Raw genomic sequence first — 25,638 nt, 5'->3', positions numbered from 1 at the left:
TTAACGTTTTGAATCAAAGCCTTTGACGCAGATATCTCATAACATTTCAAATTTTGTGCAGATTCTTGCTGTCAAAGTATTTAGAGCAAATGTACCTGAAGTACGTACATAATTTCATCTCCTAAAATGACACAAAAAACTCCAGTTTTCTTCCCTGATAATATTGCAATACAGTTAATTTCTCATTTCAAATCAGTAAGGTTTTTAACAGCAAAGCATCTGAAGTGTCAATGGAAAAAAATCCCCAAGAGTATCACCTTTTAGACTTCAGAGTTCTGCCTTCGCAGTGACGTTTTAGCTTGAACTTGTCTGAGGATGCTTAACTTTCTTTTTCACTTTCCCCAAAACCAAAACAAAACAAATCAAAACAAGATCTGGTGTTCCACGGACTCGGCGTGCACTCGGGTCTGTGTGAACAGGAAACAGCCAGATGAAGCCCCAGCACCATAGGCCTGGGCACTGCTGATGGCGACCGTCTCTGGACAGTCCTGGTTTCTGGATCCCTTCGTGACAACTGCCCTAAGGGGCAACTAGCATGAAAATGTTATTCACATTTCATTTTGAAATATGTGTCTTTTTTGTTTTACAAGGCAGGTAATTGTATCTAGCACTTGAGGAGGATTTGCATGCAATCCCTTAGGAAGATCAAGTCTGTTCCTGAATCCGCTGCATCCATAGCAGGAGCATGTGGTTTCCAGCACAGCTCCTATAAAACGGTATTTTTAAAGCTAACTTGAGAGCTTTGGGAGGGGGAGCTGGGACTGTGATCAGGTGCTAGCTCCATAAGCAACGATGCCAAATATTTTGTAACGTGAGAAAGAAAAACTAGAGGTATAAACTGTTTAAATGATGTTTGAATGTGATAAATCATGACAAGGAATTTTTAAAATTCCTGCAGAGCTGCACTCAAAATTCCAATGACTGCAAGGAAGTCCCGGGCAGGTATTTCAGCAGCTGATGGGAGCGGCTGGGAAGCGGGAGCTACAGGGAGAAAGACGACAGAGGTCGGCCACTGTGGCCCTGCATGCCTCTCTCTGGGTCAAAGTCACCTTCTTGGTTCATTTCCTCTGTTCTGAATCATTTGCTCTTCACGTCATTGAAGGGATAATATTTATAAAATGTACAAATTAAAAGTTGTGGAATATTAATAAAGACATAGGAAACAAAATAGGCAAGGGTTCACGTTATTTCCAAAAAACGACAGAGGTCATTCTAGAAATCACAGATTCACGTGTAGGATATTAATTTCCAGAATAATAACAGAATATATTATTACACAGGTGGTTTTATGAAAATGTAGAAAATAACAAGGAAAGCACCTTATCTCCAACTCACAGGTGCCATCAAACCAGCACTGTTCTGCTGCTGATGGCGTGAACAGATGAGCAGGTGGACAAGAGTCTGGCTTTGAGGGTAGCATTGGTGGAGTCCCTCCTGAATCCCAGGTGACAAAGAGGCTGGCATCGTATAAAGGCTTCAAGACAGAGCACCGCATCGCAAGTCATTCTCTCAAGGCACAAAAGCCAGACACACTTGCCCAGGAACAGTATCGTGTCCTGGAGGTTCTGAACATATGAATGTTGTATGTTGCCTACCTGCTTCAGAATCACCCCAAGGAACTTGTTAAAATGCAGATTCCAGGTCCTGGGCGAGGCCTCCTGGGTCTGGAATCTCTGAACTTGGCTTCACCTAGAATCTGACTTTCATTGTCTCACCAAAGGCGCCCTTCTCAAGTCATCCAAATCCTACCTGTTGCTAAATCCAGTGACCAAATTTCCATCCTCCATACCACTGGGCATGGCTGTTCACCTCCTCTTGCTTCACCTGGATTCCAGTACATCCTTCTCCCCTAGGTTAGCTCCCACCTACCCCTCCTTCTGTGTCTGCCAAGGTCACCTTTCCCCTGGGCGCAGTCCCTGGCCTTTTGTCTCCATGTAGTTATTGGAACCTCGTCCTGTCTCAGGGCTTTACATACCATGTAAATAAACACTGACAACTCTCAAATCTCAATCTCCAGCAGGGGCTGCTCCCAGAGGTCCAGTTCTAGAGGCCCATCACAGGCAACTGTCCTGAGTGTGTGCACACATGTGTACCTGTGGAATGCACATACGTGAGTGCGTATGTGAGATAGACAGGTCTTGTTCTGGCTTTTTCTTATGTCGGGATGGAGCTCCTTAAAGTTCCAGCTTTATGCAGGCAGTAGGGCAAGAGGTCTGCCTGGGACCCGCCCTGGGATTTGTCACCAATTCCCCTGCCCTGTGAAGCTGTGAACAGCCAAGCTCCGGTTCACCAGGTTGTCACCTGGCCTCCCGGAGAAAGCTGGCTTTATCTGTCTCCTTCTCGGGTTCCCTGCTCTAACACAGGGTTTGGCCTCTGTGTATTCCTTACTCACTTCCCAGCTCACTCACACTTTTAAATATTCTTAAAGGGGTACTTGATCCAGGACTTTCAGTCGTGTTTTGCATGAGGGCTGGCCATACCTCGTCTACCGTGCCGCTAGAATGGAAGTTCAGGAATGCTTTTAAAGGGAGAGAAGATTCACTAAATGGCTTTTTAGCCTCTTTCAGAAAGGAAAGACAGCAGCACACTTGCTGACAAGAGTAGAGGGGAGTCTGTGCAGGAACAGTCCCCGGAGAGTGAGCGCCATCTGCGGCACGACTTCTGATAGCTCAGGGGTCCTCGGCCTTTGGTTACCAGGAAAGCTGGCTGCACCAGTGAACACATGCCACCTACAACAAAAATCCTCCAGTAGGCCGTTTTTGTGATTACTAATATGAAATAAAAATAGCTAGACATTTGAACCACAGACTCTAAGAACCAGAAGGAATCTCCCACGTAGCAGGTTGGGCATCTTCCTATTCAAGGGACCAGAATTCAGATCATCTGAGGCCCAGGACTCCCAGCAATGCTGCTTCCATTCTGACCAGGGCCTAGGACGTTTAGAGCAGTAACGGCTCGCGAATTCTGGCGCCTTCTCTGCTCTTTCAGCTGCCCTTTCTGCGTCTCCGCAAATGTGTCCGCTTTTGCTGGTGTGAGCAAATGTAAAATGAAATGATGGGACCAGCTGCATCTGTCCAATCAATTCCTTAGGAAACCATTTCTACAAAAAGTTTCCCTTCCATTTCTAAAAAGCTAAATATAAGTGAGCCATTTAGTACAGCAGAACCAGTACCCTCAAGAATGGAAATCAGGCTGGTGACATGGGCGCCTGCTGGAATCTAGGTGAAACAAAGATGGCTTAATTTAAGAGGAATAAATCTGCCACAAAATCATAGGAGGAAGGGAAGCAGGAGAAGGAAAGAGAAAGGAAAATACCGGATGCCATGTCAAGATCGCAGATAGAAGTGCTGAAATTTCAGGAGTGTGACCCTATCTATTTGATAGAGGGCAGGCCTGCTCTGTGAGACAAGGTCTCCATTTCAACCCTGGTCATTTTCAGAGTTTGAACTGCGTCTATTCGATGCAATGCTCAAATGGATGCCACAGAATCCGCGGAGGGAAGGCAATGTGCAAGAACAGGGCTGAGTTCTGTGTTCTCGTCCACCCTAGAATATCGCTTTTTCTTTTTCTGACCAAAGAGAGTGATTTAGCATCCAAGAGCAGTCACTGCAGTAACCGCACGCACAGTGACAATCCAGGAGTGGGCTGGCTGCTGGGGCTCCTTTCCTCTTCGGGGAGAACTCCCCGTTAAGCTACTCACTGAAGCTCCTTGGAACTGAGGCTGGGCTAATAATGTAAGGTTCCTAGAACACAGCAGCACTGAGTGGACAGAGATTATAGGAAGAAAGGAGGAGAAGCAGCAAAACCAGCCTTGGCATTTCTCTCCTTTCTTTTCTCTTTCTATTCAAACTTGCCTTTCTGCCTCCCTACCCCGTGCCTGTTCGCTTTAGTGACCGAGGAGAGAGGAACCTCCCCAGGACGCTTCCTCTCTGGTTTTAATTAAACCCTGCCACTCCGCCACTGTTTCTGCCTTCGCCTTCATTGCCTGTTGTTCCCGCGGATTATTTTGCCTTCCCTTCTTCTCAGCCCTCAGTCTCTGCTGGTATTTTTATAAATCACAGTCAATGCAAATTGGACTCTGAAAGCTGTGCTTATAAACGGTGACTGACAGATGGAGCGCCACTTTTGCAGAGGCCTCCTTCCCACAGAAAAGACGTGCAAAGAGTGGAGAGCCAGGGCTTCCTGCACACACATGGGCTCCCAGTCCTGACACCGGCCATTCTATGGGTGTGCTCTTTCTAATAAATCCTCCAATCCTTAACCTCCCTGGGAAACGTCAGTGTGAAGTTGTCACGGAAGCTTGGGGTGTTGGTGTCTGACGTGGTGTTTTAGGTATATGGCTACATGACCCCTTCCACTTCATCTTGAAAATTATCCTCAATGATTTGCTTTATAAAGACTCATTACTAGCATCAGGGAATGAGACAGTAGCTACTAACTGACATGAGTGTATTAAGATGCATAGGAATGATCTCTTGAGAAGCCTCACACTCGGGGCAGATGGAACACGCATGCAGGTTAGGTCAAAACACAGTGTTTCCTCGTGGAACAGCTTTAGATGGGAGCATCTCTGGTCTGGGCAATGGGATGAGTGCCTAAAGGGGCTGAATACATCTGTATTATTTAGCATGACTTTAAAATAATGCCAGGTAAAAACCCACAGAGGGTGACAGTGATACCAGGACGCATGCCTGGTGTGCACCAAATGGGACATTATTTATGCTAGTGTGTCACCCTGACTTGGAAAACTAATAAATTTTTTTTTGTCTCTGAGATATATAATATGAAACTGCACCAAGAGATGAGAGAAAACTGATAACACAGGATTTAAAATCACAAGTGGAAAAACCTACATCATAATAAACTACATCATCAGTATAACCAAGAAAACTATAGTCATATCCCAGTGAGACCTATTGGGATAAATTTCTTATTTCTTTAGCAGAAAAGGAAAAACAGAATCTCTACAAATATCATCTTCTCCCAGACTCAGTTTTCTACATGTTTCCAATGTGATCTCCTCATTCTTTGTCAAAAGCAACATGTTGGTGAATGTTTGGTCAATACCTTTACCAGAATAAGTTGCTGGAGGCTGCAATGTTTCTGTTAGGCAGAATAAAAAGTGCTGAGTCAACTGGTATGGAAAGAAAATGCACATCCCAAGAGTGCCCAGCTGCTGGGAACTCTGAGCGCTTCTCACACTAAGTTAGTTTCTTTTCTTTTTCTTTTCTTTTCTTTCTTTCTTTTTTTTTTTTTGAGACAGGGTCTTACTTTGTCGCCCAGACTGTAGTGCAGTGGCACGATCTTGGCTGACTGCAGCCTCGACCTCCTGGGCTCAAGCGATCCTTCCACCTCAGCCCTGCAAGTAGACAAAATTAGTTTCTTTTTCAAGTGTACTGAGGACAAACGTAAGGCTGTATTGATCAGACCGTTCAGACACCCAGTAGAGGGATGCTTGCTGGGGTAAGAGAGGCCAGTGACGTGCATCCACCTCTCCAGCAGCTGAAACGGGAGTGTGCACGGGGCCAACTTACTCTACAGCGCTGCAACACCACCGACTTAGAGGAAGGCAGTTTGGGCTCTGCAAGGAAAAGCTGCTTAAGTAATGGATTTTTAAAAACTGGTCCACCAAATCCATGGCAATAGATATCACAACTGATGGGGTGATGGGGAAAGTCTCATCCCCAAAACGGTTCTGAAAGGTGGGCGGCTGAGTGCCTGCTCCCTGGCAGTGGTGCCGGCGGCCGACTCATCATGCACGGTGTTTGTGATCTCGATGAGAGCCGGCAGAGCAAAACTGTTAGACTGCAAATCAGGATGAATTATTCAAATTGATAACATCTTGGCAAATGGAAATGATGTGCTAAAGGATCAGAAGAGGCCATTCTGGCGGGCAGAGTGATGGCGGCGGTTGCTTAACCCATGGCACGTGTGCAGCACAAGGTCATGTTTTCGGAAAAACAATAATTGCGCCTTATATGGAAATTTATATTAATTGTGATAGAGAGTAGTCAGCTGCAATGCAGGAAAGGATTGCAAGAGGAACTGAGTCCATGTTTTAGAAAAAGAAGTTTCACTGTGAGTGGAAATGCACCTGTCCTATGGGGCAGACTGGTGGGCCCTGAACAGAAAGCCTGCTTCTATTCTGTACAAATTCCATGGTCAACCAATAGCATAACGTGCACACCTTCTGACACAGGGATCTCACTCCTCAGAATTCATCAAAAACATTTACACATAGCAAGCTGTAACATTATTTATAACAGTGAAGAAATAAGAAACAATTGAAACATCCAGCAAGTGGAGAAGAATAAGGAAAATGATGATCTATCCACCAAATGAAAGTTTATGTAGGCTTTCAGAGTGATTATGCTATTTCCCATTACTCCAAAAAGATGAAATACTTACATATCAAGTAACAAAACAAGTATAGTATCTGTGTGTCAAAAATTATGGAACACTGTTGGAAGAAATCAAACACCTAAATAAATGGAGAGACATGCCATGTTGACAGCTCAAAAGAGCCAACATGGTAAAGATGTTAATTGTTTACAAATGCACCTGTAGGTATAACACAACCCCCATCAAAATCTGAGCAAAGGTTTTTTTTTTAAGTATAGATAAGTGTATTCTAAAATTTCATGGAAAAGCAAAAGACCTATCATAGCCAATTTTGAAAAACACTAAAGTGGGAAGAATCTCTCTACAGATGCTAAGGTTTGCTACATAGTTACAGTAATCAAGACAGTGTGCTATTGGTGAAGGGGCAGACACACAGATCAATGGAATGGAATAGAGGAGCTAGGAATAGAAGCATTCAAATACACCCAGCTGCTTTTGGAAAAGCAATTCAATGGAGGAAAGGCAGCCTTTTCGACAAATGATGCTGGAGCACTGGACATTCATAGGCAAAGAAAAAAAAAGACATTTGACCTAAATTCCATCCCTTATACAATAATTAGCTGAAAATGAACCACAGACATAAAAATAAAACATAAAGCTACAGAACTTTTAGAAGAAAACATAGGGGAAAATTGTCCAAATTTAGGGCTAGGGAAAAATTCTTAGACCATGATTCATCAAAGAAAAAAATGATAAATCAAACTTCATCAAATTTAAAGCTTTTGTTTTGCAAAGACTCTGTGAAGGAGATGAAAAGACAAGCGATAGAGTGGGAGAAAATGTTTGTAAACCACACATCCGACAAAGGTTCTATATCTATAATATATAAGGAATTCTCCAAAGTCAACAGTAGAACAAAACAAACAATCCATTAGAAAATGGGGAAGAGAAACAAGCACTCATTTCACCACTGAAGATACACAGATGACAAATAAGCACATGAGGATATACTCAACATCATTAGTCATTAGAGAAGTGGAGAGCCACAATAAAGTACCAGTACATACCCCTCAGAATTGCTAAAATAAAAAAAAAAATGGTGATAAACGTCAAACGCCAGTGAAGATGCAGAGAAACTGGACCTCGTACATTGCTGGTGCGAATACAAAATGTTCCAGCCACTGTAGAAAACAGTCTGGTTAGTGTCTTACAAAACAAAACATCCCAGCAAACGTACTCCAGGGCATTTATCTCAGAGAAATCAAAACTATGCTCACACAAAAACCTGTACTCAAATATTCATGGCAGCTCTATCTCTTATGCAAAAACTCAAACAGCCCAAATGGTCTTCAATGAATGAATGTCTCAACAAGCTGCAGTACATCACCTCATGGAATACTACGCACCAATGCAAAGGGATAAACTACTGTTAGTCACAAGTTTTATGAATCTCCAGAAAATTATGCTCAGTGAAAAAAAGCCAATCTCAAAGGATTGTACAATGTATTATTCCATTTACGTAACATTTTTGAAATGCAAAATTATAGAGGTGAACAGTTTAGTGGTTGCAAGAGGTGAGGGATGGTTGGTGTCAGGGTGTATGTGTGTGTGCACGTCCATAAAAGGGTACCATGAGGGATCTTTGTGGTGATGGGACCGTTCTATATCTTCAGGATGGTATTGCCACAAATCACACGTGATATATTTGCAGAGAACGTATATACACACACATGAGTACACGTAAAACTGGTAAAATATGAATAAGGTCTCTTGATTGTACCAAATGTAAAATTCCTGGTTTTCATACTGCCCTGTGGTTGTACAAGGTGGAGCCCAGCTGAAGGACAAAGGACCTCTGCCACGTGTTTTGCAGCTTCCTGTGACTTTAGAATCATTTAAAATTTTTAAAAATGGTAAAAAGTGATTTTTAAGTCTGTGTGGCAATATTGAAAGAGCTTTGTTATAATTTAAAGAAAGCAGAAAAATAAACGTCATGTATATGATGATTACCGTGACATTTTTACAAGGTAGGAAAAATATTTATGGAAAATACATCAAGATACTAGAAGTGATAGTATTAGAAAATATAAATGATTAATTTTCTCCCCTTTGTTTTCTAAATGTCCTATACAGAAATAGAAAACTGGCCAAGTTTCTGTATACGAACATTTAAAATGATAAACTATGTGACATTCCCTTTGTTTACTCACTGCTATCCTATCCAGCTGCATTGAACTATAATGGAAAGTTCAGGCAAAATTAACTGTGAGTTTTGAGAAGCAAATAAGATCAAACAACTTGCTGCAAGGGAAAAAAAATGGAAAACAATTTGGATATCATTTCTGGATCAAAGAATAAACTTACTAATTGGTAAAAAAGAAAGACTCAATATTTTTAAAGCTATTAACATTTTGTATACTCAACACACAAGATTCCTCCTGTGCATCAACATGGAATTCCCAATCAGGGTGCAGATGGCGAACATGAACGCGTGCAATATGGACAGCAACATGCACTTCCCAGCACCACAGGCAGCCAGGGAGGCAGTTAATAGATTTTTTTCCTGGGAGGTGGGTGTATCTAGGGGTGGGTGGCAACAATTTACTGGAAACTGACAAAAGAACTTGTTTAAAAGTGAAATTAGGGCCAGGCACGGTGGCTCACGCCTGTAATCCCAGCACTATGGGAGGCCAAGGCGGGTGGAATATGAGGTCAGGAGATCGAGACCATCCTGGCCAACATGGTGAAACCCCATCTCTACTAAAATACAAAAAATTAGCCGGGCATGGGGGTGGGCGCCTGTAGTCCCAGCTACTCGGGAGGCTGAGGGCAGGGGAATTGCTTGAACCTGGGAGGCGGAGGTTGCAGTGAGCCGAGATCGCGCCACAGCACTCCAGCCTGGCGACAGAGCCGGACTCCATCTCAAAAGAGAAAAAAAAAAAAAAAAAAAGAAAGTGAAATTAGGTACTACTCTCTGTAACACTAATTAGACAACTGAGTTAAGTGTGATATATTTATTTCTTTTACATTAAGTAGTTTTCTAGATATAAATATGAAGGGTTCAATTTTTTTTCTTTCAAAGTCATTAGGATTAACTCAAGCAAAACTAGCGACGGTCCGTTTTGTAATGTGTGTGTGTGTCAGATACTCCCTTAATCTTTGAAGGAAGGTTCAATGTGAACGGTATTCTCCAATGCATAAATGAGATACTTGGGGCGATGGACGAGAACTACTTCTGCAATACTCCCTGGTCCTAACTACTTTTTCAGTTTCCTGCTAAAAGTAGATCATTCCAGTTCTCCTGAGAGAGGTTTTCGAATGTGGCCGGTGGCGTTTCAGAAGATGTGTGGTACGTGGCGGCCCCTGCTGTGTGCGCTATTTCCTATCCTGACGATGCTTACAAATGGAAGCCATATGAAAAACAACAACACTTCACAATTAGGTTCAAATGATTTCAGAGGGAATATGCAGATCATCTCTTAGCAGTTTCCAAAACTGTTGAAAAGATGAAACTTTTGGACAAAAACCTCATACAAAGGAGTTCACTAAATGACGGTTCTTCTTTCTTTTCTTTTTAAACTAAGTTATTCTACATTTTAAAAGATTATGAAGCATTTTGTTGAAAAAATATTAGATATGGTGCAAAGTTTTGAAATGGCCCCACCAGCCCACCGGGCATCTCATCACCCTCCATCCCTGAGCATGAGGAATGGTCAGAGCTAGAAGGACTTGGTACAACACAATAACTCGAAAGGAATTAAGCTGAAATGCACACATGCAGTAGGTTTTGCCAATATGAGCTATAAATTACAGATTTCCAAACAGTCTTGGGCACAGATAGGGTATTTCAAGTGAGGTGACCAACCGAAGTAGTTTACACAGCACAACGCCCTTTCAGACTGTCTTATGACACAACTTAATTCTATCAGCGTTCCCATTGTCATTCGCAAGCACCACAGACTGACAGGCTGAAGATCCACACCTGGTGGATTTCATCTACCTAGAGATCCTTGTTACCCAGTGCTGCTCAAAAGCAGGTCTCTGACCCCATAAACACTTATAGGGAAAATCAGGGGCTGTGCATGGATTAAATACAGTCTCAATTCTCAATTTCATGGGTCTTTGACCCCTCACAGGACAGGCCACATTTTGTACTAACGTCTGCTTATCTCCTTCTACCTTGCAAAGTGTCTGTCACTATCTTTCCTCAGTCTTTGTTCAAGGAATCAATGAAAACTTGTGAAATGGTTTAGAGCAGTGCTTGGCGGTCCCCAGCAGGCCCTGCTCAAACGCTGGGCTGCAGAATCACCCTGTGGCATGGCCTCACCCACATGACGACAGCCAATCCCTCTGTGTGGTGAAAGACGTGGGCTTGAGAACTTTCTACACTCCAGAAGCCATTACTGGCACAATATATAAATGTTCAAGATCAAAATAAATTATATTATAAAAAATTTTTTTAATCTACCCTAGCTTGAGGTTTGGTAAAATGCCTTGGCCGCATCCCCCAGTTGCAGGCGCCCTTTCTGCATCTGGACTGCACGCCTTGCCTGGGAGAGACTTCAGTGATGGAGGAGACAATCCCAAAAGGTTTCTGAAGCTCTCACAGTCACATACCAAAAAGTCCACTATTTATTTTAGAAAAAGTGATTCGGAAACTTGGTTAGGAAACCCATGCATTGAGGATGCCATTTCCAAATTGCTAAGTAAAAAGTGTATCATTTCCTATGCACAAAGATGACCAGCTCTTTTTCAGTAGCATAGCAGGGATGGGCCGACAACCACGCTGATCCCTGGAGGCTAATGTGGGCTCTATCCTGGCAATGGCCACAGGTGCACAATGGCTCTCTACGGATTCTGCAGTCTAGCTTTGACATTGATCCACTAGGTTTTAGTGACAGCTTGACATCTGAATGGTTTATTATCATTAGCATATGAACACACACTTACATAATATTGCTGAATATAAAATTCTCAAGGTAGGCTCAACTCAAACCCTGGAGGAAGCTTGTGTCTTAGCCACTAACTTATTTTTGGTTTTTGTTTTTATTTTTGAAACAGGGTGTCACTCTGTTGCCCAGGCTGGAGTGCAGTGGTGCAAACATAGCTCGCTGCATCTCTGACCTCCCTGGGCTCAAGGGATCCCCCCACGACAGCCTCCCGAGTAGCTGGGGCTACAGGTAAGTGTCACTATGCCTGGCTAATTTTTTTGTATTTTTTTTGTAGAGATGGTGGTCTCACTATGTTGTCCAGGCAGGTCTCAAACTCCTGAGCTCAAGCAATCTGCCCACCTCGGCCACCCAAATTGCTGGGGTTACAGGTGTGAGCCACCACGCCCATCCTCCACTTACTCATGTTTAGTCCCACTTTTTTTTTTCTTAAACTCCTTAATGCAAGAAAATGCTTGGGAAAGAAACAGGAGTCATTTAAAAAAAAAAAAACGGCACCCACTCGTGGTGTTACCGAGTAGCACACTGCCTGGACAGAGCGGGAAGGACTCAGAGACAACTCGCTGACCCGCCCCCAGCCCTCTTTCTCTGCTGGCTCTGACGTGGGCCAGTGAGCCCTGACTCAATGCTCACATATTATCACACGTGCAGCTCATCCCAGTGTTAGATGATGCCACTGCTGAGCCAAAGACAGGGCACTGCTTTAAACAGACTTGGCTAATTCCTGCACCCATTACACACTGATACATTGAAAAAAGAAAGCCAGCCTACTATCATCTGTTTTCAAATGTTTCCAAATTGCTCTTCTTTCTCAGCATGACAGCTTTGGAACATTAGTGCAAACCCCCACTGAGATTTGCATCCGTATTCTTGGATCTTACTCAGAACTTAGCCCTGCTGAAAAATACACAGTTAGGTCAAAGTCTGTTCATGGGAAACTAGTATGCGTATCTCAGAAGGAGCTCTCACCTAAAGGCTACCCCAAGGCAGTGGTTGGAAACTGCACTAAGCCCTGTGTGTATATCTGTCTAGCTGTCCGTCCGGAGAAGAGTATTTGGAATTTTCTAGTGCGGTTCTTGGCGCTGCCATCACTGAAGCAACTGATGCAGTTCGTAAGTTCAACTTTCTGCTACTTCTTCCCACAGAGTGACATATTTGTCTTATTATACTTACAGCTTTTCAAATAATGATGACCTGAGAAGTGACTGCTACCCCTTTCCCAGAAGTAAAAGATCTGCAAAATTTTGCTTGTTCAAGAACATTTTAGCTTCTGTTTCAAGTCTTAAGACGAACATATTCCCAGACTGTCAGGACAGTTTTATGAAGCTGAATGTGATATAAAGCTTAACCTGCCCCCTTTTGTTGTAAACATTGGATGCAAAGAAGAATTAACCATGGAACTAGAAGCTGCTGACTGAATAAAAATCCCACGGGAATTTCTGTTCCCTTTCTATTCCTCTTCCCAGCTCCAGATGTGCATCCTGTGTGGGGGACAGAGAGAAACGTTCAGGGACAAAACCTGAGTCACGAGGTCTGATGCGATGTGAGAACTCGCAGCCAGCATGCGGGTGGCCATTGCGGGGGTCCCACTCCAGCACAGGACTCCATCCTCCTCCACTGCAGCCTGAAAGCAGGGAGCAAAACCAACCTGCTGTCTGGAAGGGTTTTGTTTTTTAGTTTTTTTCGAAGCAAACAAGTCTGACCTTCCATCCCTAGGAAAAGCCTACTTATGATGAGAATTCTGACCTCGACATGAGGAGACACTGCCCAGACCAGCAACTCCACAGCAAGTGAGAAATACAAAGATTGCATGTGTGCTCAGGGCCCACCACATGAAAAATGTCTCCAGTTTTACAAAGGTCAATTGGTAATTTACAAAATCTGATTTTGAGATGACTTTAGGAAACTGTTTGCTTCTACACTTTTTCCCTACAGAGCTAGAATACTGTTCAAGTGACAGCAGAAAACATCAATTCCCTAAACCCAAAGTAAAAATTGATGATTTCTTGGTGTGTGATGTTCCCCACCCTGTGTCCAAGTGTTCTCATTGTTTGCAAGGACAGAAAACCAAACACCGCATGTTCTCACTCATAGGTGGGAATTGATTTCTCTAGCAATTTGGGCTCAAAGACACTGTAATAGCTTTAACCAGGAACATACATCCTAAGCGGGTAAATCTGTTTTCTTCCCAGGTACGTGGTAGGTTTTACAATGGGAAAAGGGACTCCTCCTCTAAGTCACAGTTATTTGTACATCTCTTCGTAAGCGACAGGGGTGAGAAGAATTGCATGCCGACTTCTGGACAGGAATACAGTTCTAAGCAGCATGCATCAGGCTGTACTCTGGCCCATTTCCTTGTTGCAAAAAGTCACGTAGTTCTAGACACTGACCATCTGCACCCCCACTGTTCCAGGATCTCTGACCTTAGAGCCATAAAGCTTTTGTTTATGGATCACTTAAGATGTTTTTCAGACCCGGAATTCCAGCAGCCAGTTTGAAGACCCCCACAGGGAAATGGGATTGGCGGAGAATATAGCTTCTTTCTCTCCCTGTCCCACGAAGTCACCCTGTACTCGTCCACAAATCAACGATCTCCACACTTCAGCCACTCCAAAAGCCTCAGTCCTAACCCCAAATTCCTCAGGGAGGTGGATTTGAGGTTCTCCCCCATTGCCTCGTTCAGGGACCCTACAATTGAGCCTCTTTCTCTGCTGCAACCCAGTATATCAGTGTACGGACTCCTGTGTGCATTGAGCAAGGAACCTATTATGGTTACATTTCCCCAGTCACCTTTCATGTTGGAGATTTCATCATTCGGAAAGGTGACACAGAATCATCATGGAACAAGGGCATCCTTCTCCCTACCCAGACAGGTCCTTCATCCGGGTGTCATCAGACAGGTGGGCTGCCGTCACCTCACTTGTTGGTAAAAAATATACTTTAGGCAGACTGTGGGGAAAAGGAAGAAGACTAGGGAATGCTGCTCTAGGAAGGACGGCCCGGGGTGGAGGTGATGGGGAGTCCTAGGGTGACAGTTGCTAAGGGGGCATCTGGGGGAAAACAGCTGGGGCAGTGAGCTGAGGGCTGGAGTGGTAGGGCCATGGCTAGAAGCCCTGGGGTAAGAAGAGGCAATTTCTGATTCTTTCCCTTGTAATCCAGGGGTTATCCATGTGTACTTATCTGGAGCTGGTCTTTGGGGAGCAGGGAATAGCTTGTTCCTGGACCCTCTTTCTCTCTTCTGCAAAGTCCTGGATGGGCAGGAAATCAGGTGGCCCTCTCCTGGGCAAGGGTCCTTGTTCCAGGCCCTACCTGTTGGGGTTCCCTGCTCGGGTTCAGACACAGTCTCGCCCACTGGGTGCAAATTCACTCACACCAACTCCTCAGCTCCACAGGCGACTGACTGTGGATGTTATTGCATTTTCATTTTTCTTGGCTTGTGAGTCCCTAATGACTTTCCCCCTACTACCTGACATGTTAGAAATGGTCATTCCCACAGCCATTGAAAAATACCCATGTTAATCTCCACCTTTGAGTTAACTGGCCTTTTAAGCACACTAACCCTTCATCATAGAAGAAAGTGAATTTCCGTAAGTGGGTTGTGGTTGAGAACCACTTCGTCCTGAGAAGACAGTAGAAACCCACCACTAACATACAGGAATGAAGATGACCAGGTCATACTGGAACAGACTCAAGAGTACAGAGGTGGGCATCTGGCTCGCCCAAATGAACACAGGACATAAGACAAAGCTTCCTTCACCGCCACAAAAACAAAACCCGAGAGAGAATGTAACATTACTGTTTCTGCGTGGAGCAGCATCCCTCTGAGTCCAGCTGTCTGAATCGGGAGTCATTATTCTAGGTAGGCCACCCACAGCCTTCCAGTAATCTCCACCAGAAACCCAAACAAAACACAATCAAAAAAGCTTGTCAGGGCACTCTTTGTAAAAGTACAATCCCCTAATAAACATTTTCTATTGTTTCACCCAGGCAGATCTAGATTTAGAAGCCTGCTAGAGGCTGGTATGCTGGGCGTGGACTCAGTGTGTGGCTGGTGTCCAGTGTTCCGGCCATGTCCACGAGTTCTCAGGCAAGTGCCAAGAAACCTGCATGCCAGCACCCAGACCACGGGGCATTAGCCAGGGCTGACTCATCACACCCTGCCTCGCCAAACACATTTTCTTTTCCTGTTACCCAGTGCCAGTGACTGTGCTGAACAAGAGGGCACAAAGTACAACATGCCCTCCCCCTCTCTGCTGAGTTCCTCCCTGATCTGCGGCAGGCAGTTCCCACCCAGCCCACAGGCAGACGCAGCTGCAACCTGAACGTGCACAGGGCAGCTCCTACTGGGGTGAGGAGTGTGGGCACAGAGCACGCTTCCCAAAAACAGTACGCAGGGACGACGCCCAAAACCTAAATCAACATAAACACAGTCCTGACCACTGCGTCCCCCACAGACTCAATGGTCAGGTGGCTGGAGACACTCTGAAACTGAACTGTTATCCCATTGAGCTGTGCCTCAACCCAAATTAACTTGAAGTTCTGTTTACAGGGATTGAGGGAAATGAATGGATTGAATTATGCTAATATCTTCCCTTCCCATAATCCTAATTAAGTGATACGGTCTGGCCTTGGTTTCTCTGCCACCTTTGTCAAAAGATAGAAAAATCAGCTTTTGTGTTTTTGTGTCTGTTATTAAAAATTGTTTTAATAAAGTATTATACCACATAATAGATATACATGGAAAAGTCCAGGCAGCTTATGGAAATAATACAGATAAATGACAAGAAAGTCATTATTCCCAGGCAAATATCCAGAGTTCAAAATGAAACCTGAAATCCTTCTAGTCTCTATATACAGACTTTCCTCACTCTGTGACCCCTCACTATCCTTATACTTTCCATAACAACTTGCAAAACATTTTAGCCCCAGTTCACCATCCAAATAGAAAGCCTGTTACACCAGTATATGTCAGGGTTCTTCAGAAAAACAAAAGCAGTAGGTGATATGTGTGCATGTGTGTGGGTGTGGGTGTGTGTGTGTATAGAGGTGTATATGTATATGCAGAGTGGTGTGTGTGTGTAAATATATGTATGTGTATATATAGGTGTGTATGTATGTGTGTATAGATGTGTATGTATATATATAGGGGTGGGTGTATATATATGAATGTATATATAAAGATGTGTATGTGTGTATTATATCTATGTATGGAGAGACAGAGAGAGAGAGAGAAAATGAATCAGCCCCCACACATATAGAAGCTGACGAGTCCGAAGATCTGCAGTTAGCAAGCTAGAGACCCAGGAAGAACTAATGTTTTAGTTCAAGTCCAAAGGCAGGAAAACACCAGTAACGCAGCTCAAGCCATCAGGCAGGAGGAGTCCCTCTTCCTTGGGGCAGGGCCAGCCCCTTTGCTCTGTTCAGACTTTGGCTGGTGGAGGAGGCCCACCCGTATCTAGGGGGCACCTGCCTCACTCAGTCCAGGGACACAAATGTTAAACCCATCCACAAACACCCTCACAGACATACCCAGGATAAGGGGGAACTAAATATCTGTGCATGCATGGCCAAGTTGACACATGACATTAACCTGCATCCCAAGCAGTGTGTGCCCAGGGCAACACTCAAGGCTGGGCTGGGGCAGGGGTAAGAGGCAAGCGGCGTCTCAGCCATTCTCCAACAGGATGGTGACCTTATATGTGGGGTGGTAAATGTGCTACATCACTGTTGGTGGCCCCATGCTGTTAATGGAAAAGGTTTTCCAGGGAAGTGGCAAACCCTGAGAAGTAGTGAGGGATCCGAGAGGCCTAATAAAGCCCACACCGTGGAGAAAGTCTACAGTCACGGAGCATCTGGCTGGACACATGACCTCATGATGACACACAAGCTCTGACATCCTTGCTATGAAGGTAAATTCAGTCTTGATGAAACATTTAGTGTTTCAAGTGCTTTACGTGAGGCAGAAATTCTTGATACATTATATTGGAGTTTCAGAGTTTTTGTGTATTTAGGGAGAAGGGTTGTGCTTTTGAGTTGGTTGAGCTAGGAACATATAATTTTTTTTGCCATTTAAGATAAAAGCATGTGGGATCCTGATGTTCATAAACTTTTTATGCTCTATCTCTTCATGAGGATTAGATCTGGGTTAAGAAGGAGGCTTTGGACCTGGAATATGACACACTGGAACTACTGTATCATTCTATAGTGGACAGTGTGGGAAGGGATTCAGTAGAGGAAAAGAGTTCTGCATTTTCTTAATGCACAGTGCTAGAAGCCTGTAACTCAGGAGAAAATACATGGGTAGGAACGCATGACATATGAATTTTGTCAGCATTGCCTCATGCTTCAAATGTGCACCAACCAAACACGGAAACCTTCCAACACTTCCTGAATGCCAAAATCATCACACCAGAGCCAAGCTGAATGAGGCGGAAACCACCGTGCTAAGTGATGAATGCTTCTCTTATTAAGGATTAGTTAATAACCACCATGCTGTAAATCACTGTGTCGTATGTCCAAAGACATCCCCAATGGACTGGTGAGTAAGTTTCAGTAACTTGTATGAGTAAAAACGATAAGCATGGCCTCCTAAACTCTTCCCTATCCAGAATTTGCATTGAGTAATATGGTCTGGCCTTAGAGTTTCACTGTCATTTTGTTGAATGAGAGGAAAATCAGCTTTTGTGTTTTTGTGTCTGTGTTATTAAAAAAAAAAGTTTTAATAACATATTATACCATATATTAGATGTACAGAAAAGTCTAGGCAACTTAAGGAAATAATAGAGATATATTACAAGAAAGTCAAGTTATCCCCAGGCAAATATCAAGAAGCCTCTTAAAATATTACCAAAAAGAGAAAAATCTATGCCACAGCTAAAGATTCACATTTTTACAAGAACTCTCAGCAACTTTCCTCTAATGTTATTTGAGAAGAAACCAGGAAAACATATACATGTGAACTTACAATGATGCAAACAGCATGACCTTCCCTGACACTAGCACTATGATATCAAAATCAGCATGATTTAGACTGAGATGTGAGTCTAGTGGGCATTTCAGTTAGAACACACACTGTTAGGACAGTACCAGACATAGCAGACACACCAGACCACACCTATTGCCCATAGGTCATGGAAAGAAGTCACCAACGAATAAGCTTGGCATGCATTTCTGGCCCTCTGTGTTCTGTGGGGAAAGGGTACTATTACCAACGGGCCAATGCGCTTACATGAAATACTGATTTTTATTGCAAAGAACAACTAGTCTTCGTATTTCTTTTAAGGTCTTAACAAGTACCTTACAATACAATAAATAATAGCCAAACACGATGAAGGCAGACAAGAAGATAAATTATCACTCCAACGATAGGCTTGCAATTGTTTTCCTGACAGTGAATGTTCTCAAGCACTGTGCCAGAATGCAGCATAAAGAACAATGATGCATTCCATACATTGTGCTTAAGACACAATGTATGTGATCAGAATTCAGAGGAGACCAGGGTCTTAATATGCTTAGGGGGCTTCTGAGGAAGGAAAATCACAAAACACACACCCATTGTGACAGGGAAATCACAGCAGAAAAAAGAGAAATGAGGTGGTCTCAAATCTCCAAGGCCCCACTTGGTGGAAGTGGAGGGAGGGCAGGTGCCAGCAGGTGAAGGAGGCGGCCTCAGCGGGAGGATGCAGGCGCAACGTGCCCAAGTGAGCAGGAGGACTGGCTTCCTACCCCTGAATCTGCACCACTCTTACAACACTCTTACTTTATTTTTTTTATTCTTTCCTAACCCTTCCCCAAGCATACACCAAAAGAAATGCTATCAATGGTCACTTATTCTCATGCAAGTGGCTCATTCCGTGGTCCTTTTGGGGCATATTTCTTAGCCCAACATGGTGTTTTCTTTTTTCTTTTTTTTCCCTGAGACTAATCCCATTCACTCATATGTGCATTGGTAATCCACACCCCCACTAAATAAAGCAAGCCTTTTGTAGGTATTGATCAGAGGAAAGGGTTCAACTTATCCACCATTAAAACAAAAAAATTCAAGGCTCCTGTTTCCAGTGGCAAGAACAATCATGTAAACGACCTTCCTCCAAGCTGGAGGTGTGTTTCCTGGGTGCACTTGTGCACACACACTCCCCCTGGAGCCCTACACACCTCATTCAGGTGACCCTGGAAGGCCAGCGGGCATGATCCCTGACCTGCAAATGTGTTGTCATCTCCACCCATTTCAAGATCTTTCCTCTATCCTTGGAGGATGAGACCCTGTGCCCAGCTCAAGGTCCCTACCTTGTCCCCAATACCCTGAACACTTGGTCTTGCTCCTTCCTCCCCTGCACCAGTCTTCAGCCTGTCCCCGTTCCCAGACCTGCTCATTCCCCGCCAATGGGTCCCCTCCCTCCTATAAAGCAGAAAATCTTTTGAGCTTGGTTCATCATTGACTGTTGCTCTGTGCCCCTAATGCCGCCCCCTGCCCACTGCTGAGCCCACTCTGGGAATCACCCTCGACTCTCATCTGCTTGACCCTGTGCGGGGAGTCCTGGGTCAGTGCTGACCCGTGAGAGTTTCCAGCAGGCAGGACGGCTGAAGTGCTATTAGGAACTAGGTTGCTTGATTCTTGCTTTCAAGTTGTAGTCACAGTTGACACGTACCCTGCCCCAAAGCCTTGGAAAAGTCATTCACACCAGGGGTGTCCAATCTTTTGGCTTTCCTGGGCCACATGGGAAGAAGAAGAATTGGAAGAAGAAAACGACAACGGGCTGCGAGTTGGACAAGCCTGGTTTACACACAGATTTTTGAGAGGGAGGCTCTGGAGCAATCATAGAGAAGCAACTGGCTTTCATACCAAACAGCATGAGGGAGGAGAAAGCGGCCACCAGGAGCCAAGGTCATAAAAGTGAGGGCGTACTGAGCACGCATATGTCAGGCACTGGGCAAAGCATTTTGCAAACATTATGTCATTCAATCTTCAAAGCAAGCGGAGAGGGAGGCATTACTGGCTCATGTTTGGAGATCTGGGGAGGGAGGCACACAGTCACCCGAAACTATAAGCCCGAAACTATAAGCCCTGGATATTTTCAGAGTCCTTAGAGAAGGAATTAGGCTTCCTACAGGATACAGGACGGGTAGCTTGAGGCCAATAGATTTCAAAGCAAAATCCAGCATCTGAGAGGCACACTCCAAGCAGCACCACGTACTCAGCTGCATCTCTGGGAGAGCTGCTTCGTCTCCTGAGCCTCTGTAAAATGGGGTGATCACAGTGCCTACCTCACGGAATTAATGCAGAGATGGCATGAACCAGTGTTGGTGATCAGACACTACCTATTATTTATATTATTGTTAGTATCATCCATGTATACATACAAGTCTCTAAGTATGCATTGCTATGTGCATATATACAAAGCACATATAGAATCAATGAATGTAACAACTCTCTCTGGCTCCTCTCTGTTGAGAGAAACATGAAAATTTTCAATCCCTGCCCTCAAGGAGCTCAGACTCTGGTGATAAAGGAATAAACTAAATAGGTAGACGGCCAAGCACAATAAAATTCATTCCCAAACTGGTCCTAATCACCTACTAAGAGCCCGGCTGCTGCTAAGCCTTGGGTATGTCAAAGTATGACCCTTTCTCTGCCTCAGGCTCAACCTGGCGGGAAAGACAAACCCGTTACACATAACCTTTCAACACTCCAAGAAAGAGCCTTGGGAGAGGTTTATCCCAGGCGCTGGAGGTCTCCGGGTGGGACGCACCATGTTAATCCAAGATGCTGAGGCGGTAGATGGGACAGCATGGTCATGATGGGGGTTGGAAGCTTTGCAGACAGGGTATCTGAGTTGCGCCCTGAAGGCCACTTGGACTTCCAGAAGTTGGGGGTGCAGGGGGCCTGGGATGTGTGGGCAGGACGACTGGGGCAGAAGCAGGGGTACAAGGACGGGCGCCCCGGCGGGACGGACTAAGAAGGCGGCTGAGCCAGACCGAGGAGCAGCGCAAAAGGTAACATCCAAGTCATAACAGGAGTCCAGAGGGTCTTGAGTGCGGGAAACACAAGCTCTTCTAGCTTTTAGTCTTTGGAGCCCCTCCCAGTGTGTGGAAGAGATCCAGCCGGAAATGACTGGAGGGTGGGGGTGGACGAAGTTTATTCTGGAGGTAACAAGGGGTCCTGGTGGCTTTTCCAGGGGAGTGGAGACACCCCCACATCTGTGTTTCCGGAGAAGGAAGATGGAGAAGGGATCCTCTGGTGGGATGGGGTGGAGCTAGGAGAGGGCCCCAACAGGAAGTACTCAGAGGAGAGGGGCGCCCACTCAGAATCAGCCTCTGTCCTTCTTTTCCGCAGCTCATCTGTTCCCGGCTTTTCCTCCCAGTCTCCTGGGCTCGCCGCCAGCGGTGGGATCCCTCTTCCTGCACAGAGCTGCCTCTTCCTTCCTCCTGGTGACAGACGACCCCCCCAAACCCCAGGGACTGCGGCTCCCCCAGATGCCCAGCCTCGGCCTCCTGAGTGCTGTGCCTGCCCCTACTCCACCTGAGCGGCTGACCACTCACCAGACTCACCCCCACCCGCCCTCTCCCCTCCACACAGGGGAGCCCCCAACTCCAGCCAGAGGGGGCCAAGACCTCCCACTCCAGGCAGATCTCGTGGGCAAGGTATCTGGTTAAAGACATTGATGGATTTCATGAAGAAAATATTTAAGCCAATTTAAATATTTCAGCAATTGATAAATGGCTCAGCTTTTATGGGCTGGACCTTTAGGGTATTGTTTATAAGATGTATATGATTTTCATATCTGTATCAGTGCTTATAATATTGTTTGCATGAAACAAAAAACGTTTCTCATGTTTGCCATCCATTTACAAACGAGCTTTACCTATTTGTAAATTACAGGCTTTCAACATGCAGCTGGACGTGGCAGGAAAGAGGAGATGATTACTCCGTGTCTCAGCATGAAGCAATGGCAGATGTCGGATGTCAGCGCTGCCAGCGTTTCAGCACTGGGGTTCCTTGCTCACTGAGTAGGTTCAGTTTGCAGAAATACTGGACAACCCACTGTGGATAATAAACTGCGTCCTAGGCTCTGTGTTTCCTCAGGAATGTATTTACTTAGAGAAGCGGCCTATGAACATTTCCCGGGAAAATGCAAAATCCATTTTGTGAAGCAATGAGGCTGAGTGTTCATGGCTCTTTCCTCCTCCAGGTGTCTTCACTGCGTCCAAGCCTGTCACCCGCATCATTCGATCAAGAGTGCCCATAACGTTGCACGTGTCAAATCCTTGCCGTTTCTGCCTAATTGGTAGTTCCAGCCTCGGCCCACCTGTTTCCGGGGTTCCCGGTCACAGTCGGACCCTGGAGGGACCTCTGTTTCCCCACCAGTCTGTGGAGCAGATTCCCCCTCAGCCTAAACATTCTGCACCACAGAGGGCCTGCCACTCACAAGCAGCTTCTGTTCCGCTCTTCCAAATTACCCTGAAGACATTCCCCGTCCGCCCCACGCCTCCCCTTTCTTCTTCTCTTTCTCATCTCCAACGTTAAAGAGTTTCTGGAGGAAGTGACAATGACAGTTGACAGATTTCAGTCTGAATTTCCCTTTTCTAGGGGCCTCTTCTAGGCATTTATCTTGCAACTGCTCTTTAATGCGAAGCTTTTTGAGTATTTCTGTTGTAGGAGCTCTCATTCAGATACTGTAAAAGCGGCCATTTTCCAAATACACAAATGATGCAGTCTAGAAAACCTGGGAACTTTCTATGGGCGAAAGTCCTTGCGCGTCCTCCCGAGCCACGGATCAAGGTCGAGGGCTGGAGCATGTTCCTGCGGCAGCATCACCTTTCCGGGAGTCCTCAGGAAGCATCCTCAGTGGCCAGATCCCATTTCAAGTGCCTTGTGCTTCAGGAAGCGGGCAGGAGCTTTAGGACATATGATCCCTTATATGTCTGAGCCGTCCTCTGTGGGCCATGAAAGCGTTTCAGAACTATCATTTTAATTACCATTATGAGGCTTTCACACGGTTCCCCATTCAGAGGCTACAGCCAGGAGGGAATAAGGCAGACACCAAGAGCCACTTGGCAAAGTGGAGATGGCCGGGCTGAAAGTCACTCCTGCATCTGCCTGTTGAGTCTGACTTGAAATTCCTGGGAGAAAAGAGCAGGCTGGGGCCAGTGATCAGCCCCTGCTATGCAACCAGAGGCTCCCCAACTCTTCCCCATCCCAAGTGATTTAAGTCACCACCAATTCCAAACCATTAAACTCAAACTGGAGAGAGGCCTGTTGTTTAAGCTGAGATGGTCCTCACAGCGGGGCGGTGGGGGCTGGCGTTAACAAGGCCCTGAGCTTGCTCTTCTGCGGTGTGCTTCAGTCATTTCTCCAGCTTCCCTCGGAACTGACTGAGCTTATCAGACCCCGGGATCCAAAGCCTGTGCTGGGATGCGGGGGTCCGCCCTCCCTGGCACCTGGCTGCAGGCTTTGCCTGTGTGGCCGGCTCGGGCCCTGGCTGCCTCTGACTGCCGTGCTATCCACGCTAGGGAACAGCTGTCCCCACAAGTACCATGCGGTCCAGTCCGAGCACTGACCACCTCACCTGCAGCCAACCCCACACTCTTCAGTGGTGCCGAGATCCTGTGGCAGACTCAGCCAGTCCCAGTGTGGACCTGACTCGGCCATGGACACCTGGGGCCAGTGAGCTAGCTGTCGGGCCAGTGGGGCTCAGCTTGATACTGGACAGAGCCTGGACCTGGGGCCTGCGGCTGGGGAGGGGTGCTCCTGTGTGGGCCAATGGGACAGCCGATGGCATGGAAGACAGTGTGACCGAGCTATCGGCTAGCACTCGGGACTCCACATGGATGCAGAGGTCACCGCTGGCCATTTCAGGAGATACCACGCCTGGGAGCTACTGCAGCCAGCACTGCCAGGCAGTGACATCAGAGGACATTTCTAACAAAACAAAAAGCATCTTCCCATCCTCGTGGACAACTGTCATGTGGTTCTGATAACCACTTTTCAGGAGGAGAGACGTAAGGAACTTGGGATAGAAATAAAGAATGGAGAGAATGTCCCAGAGACCTAGATGAAAATGTAGGAATTAATCTTCACAGTTCAGTCTGAGGTGTGTGACAGCAGGGAACATCCTAGAGTGTGCAAAGGGGGAACAGACCTACTCCCTGCCTCCTGGGACGTGATGGCCTTGGTCAGGCGCAGGCTGCTGCTGCAGGGGAGGCCATGTTCCTTTTCATGATTGTACCACATGGGGAAGAGCCTACATCAGTGTCCTTGCCAGAACATGCCTGGAAATCCCAGGCAGTTTCTTGGCATCTCCCAAGTGCCCACTCACAGGTGTGGGCAGCGCATCAGGCAGGGACACCTGAGTCCTGCCAGCCATGTCTGAATGAGGGACAGATGGCTGCCACCTTGGTCACCTTGATAACCTCACTGTTGGTGCCACAGGTCTGCCCATCCACCCTATCACCAGAGGTTCTGTCTCTAGATGATTCTGAAGCACCAGGCTCAGGCTTCCAGGCAGCAGAGCTCTGCACAGGTGCAGGAGGTGGACCTCTCCCAAGCTCTGTGCAAAGCTATGGTCCCTGGAAGTCCACACTGGGTACGGAGTCTGTCTTGCACAAGCCCAGGGATCTCTCACACCTCCCCACCCTTGCCTGGACTCTCCCCAAGCCTCTTAAGGGAAGCAATTCTGTCCATTCCTGGCCCTGAAGCCTCTCAGCCAGGAGCCACCCTTGCTAGAGGTGCAGGGATGAGCTCTGAGCCAGTCCCTGACAGCCCCACTCCTGTACCTGACAGGCCCAGGGAAGCCAGGTGATTGGCTGGAGATCAGACAGCCCACGCAAAGCCAAAGGTCTCGTCTCCCACGCTGTTCTGTGCCTGCAGCAGGATCACGGAAAGCAGAGTTGGCAACAGGGATTTTCCCTCGGACAAAGTGACTTGCACAAACCCTACATTACATCGTTGCAGGTGCAAACGCGAACTAAAGGAGCTTCTTAGCCCGAAGAGTTGCAGATACACTGAAAACGGCTCCCAGAATGGGTCACATGGATTAATGGCTAAAAAACAATCCATGATGAGCCACTGAGGGAAACCATGAAGACATCACAAACACAGAGGCCTTCCCTGTCCTTCCGCAGAACGCCCTGTTGCTATCCACAAAAGCACCCTTCAGTTGGCCATGAGTCACATCCATTGTGGCAAATCGGATGTTCTTTCCTAAGCAGGATTTGAGAAGTCCAAATCCTTGACATGTGCTTGGCCGTGAGCCTGCAGCCCCACCTGTCCCCCCATGCAGACCACATACCTCGACTCAATCTTGTGATTCACTTTCCACATGTCCCTACACACCCATGGTTAACAGGG

At 45.9% G+C, this 25,638-nt stretch overlaps 1 protein-coding gene across 4 annotated transcripts in view; it reads right to left on the bottom strand.

The window, feature by feature from the left end:
• The window catches only part of RPS6KA2 (ribosomal protein S6 kinase, 90kDa, polypeptide 2), a 445,332-nt gene that overhangs the window by 121,072 nt on the left and 298,622 nt on the right, over positions 1–25,638 (bottom strand). The window contains exon 1 of one of the 4 annotated variants that reach the window (XM_011934956.1): positions 553–713. The exons of the other annotated variants lie outside the window; for them this stretch is intronic. The gene's annotated coding sequence lies outside the window, so the exon portion shown is untranslated. Of the gene's footprint in view, positions 1–552; positions 714–25,638 lie in introns of those variants that run through there. 4 annotated transcript variants of the gene reach the window in all.

Source organism: Colobus angolensis, unplaced genomic scaffold (assembly GCF_000951035.1).
Source record: "Colobus angolensis palliatus isolate OR3802 unplaced genomic scaffold, Cang.pa_1.0 Scaffold14, whole genome shotgun sequence".
Lineage (NCBI taxonomy): Eukaryota > Metazoa > Chordata > Mammalia > Primates > Cercopithecidae > Colobus > Colobus angolensis.
This window is presented reverse-complemented; position numbering and strand designations above follow the sequence as displayed.